General features: G+C 56.7%; 1 pseudogene; it reads right to left on the bottom strand.

Annotated features, from left to right (window-relative positions):
* Nucleotides 1-1,246: 1,246 nt before the first annotated feature.
* Nucleotides 1,247-1,764, bottom strand: LOC142433832 (cell cycle and apoptosis regulator protein 2 pseudogene; annotated as a pseudogene).
* Nucleotides 1,765-2,345: the final 581 nt, after the last annotated feature.

The following is a 2,345-nucleotide window of genomic DNA, read 5'->3' as shown; positions in this document are numbered from 1 at the left end:
AGCGCAGCACAGCAGAGGGATCCAGCTCCTTGGGCTCCCTGTCCGGGGGTGCAGACCATTTCATCTCCCACTGGGTTGAGGCAACCCACTCTATCTCCTAACCCGCCCCTTTGTTCCTGCAAACCCCCCTTCGCCATCATCTTGCACTCAGCAGCAGGTCTGGGTCCAGAGCCAAAGGTCCTCTGAGGCTTCGGCCTGGGGTTTCTCCTCATCCTCCCTTGGCCCGCCCCTGAAGAAGACGAAGACGAGGGGCGGGGGTGGGGGGATGGGGGAGGCTTCGGTACCTGGCGGTCCTACTGCAGGGGGCTGTATCACTCAGCAGCTGCGCGCGCCCCTCGGCGCCTCTTTCTTCGCCTCCTTGGCCGCCTCCTCATGGACCACTTCCTGAAACAGCTCAGCCAAGGGCATCGCCTCCACAGAGATCCTTTCCTTCAGCCTCGGGTTGCTTCTCCGAAGCGCCTTGGAGAGAGCAGCTCCGTGTCCCTGTCCAGCTGGGCAGGGCCTCTGCCTCCTGCTTCCAGCTCTCTGTGCTTGTCCTTATGCACCCATCGCCTGGGTGAGGAGACAATTTCCCGCGGGTGCCTCCTTGGGGGTGGGAGAGTGGGGGGACAGCTGCCTTTCCAGCTGCCTGACAACACAGGGTCTCCCAGGCCTATGCAGGCATCTTGCACACATCTGGTAGCGACTCCCCGCCCCCCACACACACTGTCTGGTGCCGCTGTGGGGGTCCCCACCTGCAGGTACTGGAGCTCAGCTGCTGCAGGCGAAGCTGTTCTGAACTTGCCCAGAGCGGATGGCAGGTCAGCCTTGGGGTCAAGGCCATTCAAAGACGGAGACCCACTCCCCTGCGACCAGCATGATTTCTTTGGCTTTCCAGCCCAGTCAAAGCTGAATCTGCTTCAAAGGGTGTTCTGGGGCCTCCCCAGACTCGGCCACATTGTCTGCGTGGGAGCAACAGGACCTTGGAACTAGATACAGGGTCAGTGTCTGAAGGGAAGGCCCCAGAGCCCGGTTCGGAACTGACTCCATCGCCAAAGGGACCTGGATTGGGCTGGGATGCTGGGGGGACACGGGCTGGCTCAGAGGGAGGGCTGACAGCCCAGGAATCAGAGGGGACCAGGAGTCTGCGGTCAGGGTGCTGGATCTGTCTACGGTGCAGCCCTGGGCCTGGTAGGAGGCAGGACAAGCCTGGCTTTTTCAGCACCCCCAGGCTCTCCTCCAGCCCCTGTTCACATTGCTGGGGGTCCTAGGCACCACTGTTCAGGTGGCTCAGATGCAGTGAGGGAGGTTTGGAAGAGACTCAGAGGCTTCTGAGGAAAGAGCGGGGGAATTCGGTGGGGCTGAGAGATCAATTGAGGGTGAGCTCCCCAGGATCCCTTGCTTCTGGCCCAGGGCTGCCGATGCCAAAGAGGGGTGCCGGCGACTTCAGCAGGGCACTGGGTAGAGAGTGTTTGGCCCTTGACAGCTAGTCCAGGGCACTGCTGAGCCTGGGATGTATGCAGCCTTCACCAGCCCCTGGCACAGCCGGCCCTTCCACACACTTCTCTGAAAAAAATAAAAAAACTCATCATCCACCACCCCAAAGGAATTGTGCAAGTTGGTAACCAGGCCAGTGAAAGCATGATGCTTCTCGCCACCCTGCAGATGCCTGGCATTGTGAGATGAGTCTGTGGCCACTGGAGGAGTGAGTAAACCAGGAGGGGAACCCAGAAGGGATGTTGAAGCCGCACCTGAGAAGTTGTGAACACCTGGAAATGAAGCCATCTGTTGGCTTATAAATGGGGATATTGGGAATGTTGTTCTTTTTCAGTGTGTTCGGAAAAACCTGGGGCCAGGACGGCAACCCCCCCAAATTTTCAAAATGTCAAAAATCCAATAAATGATGAGGCTAAAAAAAAAAAAGGAAAAAGTAACACATGTGCGGGCACACTGTGCTATTCTAATTGGCATTTTAATGAAAACCATGTAGTTTAACCAGAACAGATGTTTATGCATAAAAACGTGTCCATTCGATCACACGAAACACGTCGTTTCGTGGGAAGAGCTGGATGGAATCATGTTAAGCGAGGTAAACCAAACTCATGACAGGTATAACATGAGTCCCCTGAGGTAAGTACCATCAGCACACCAGGAATAGAAGAATAAACGCGTGGAAGCATAGATAGTTGACGGGAGGGCAGCCCACACCAAGGGAGGTACATGAGTATCCAAGATAAAGGAGGGGAGGGGGGCAGGTGGAGGGAGAAGCAGAATGGGGAGAAACTGAGTTGATGGCACAGGGGAAACAGGGCACTAACCCACCCAGGGGGAGAGTATTGGTTGTGTCCCCAAAGAACTGGAACGTG

Source organism: Tenrec ecaudatus, chromosome X (assembly GCF_050624435.1).
Source record: "Tenrec ecaudatus isolate mTenEca1 chromosome X, mTenEca1.hap1, whole genome shotgun sequence".
Classification (NCBI taxonomy): domain Eukaryota; kingdom Metazoa; phylum Chordata; class Mammalia; order Afrosoricida; family Tenrecidae; genus Tenrec; species Tenrec ecaudatus.
This window is presented reverse-complemented; position numbering and strand designations above follow the sequence as displayed.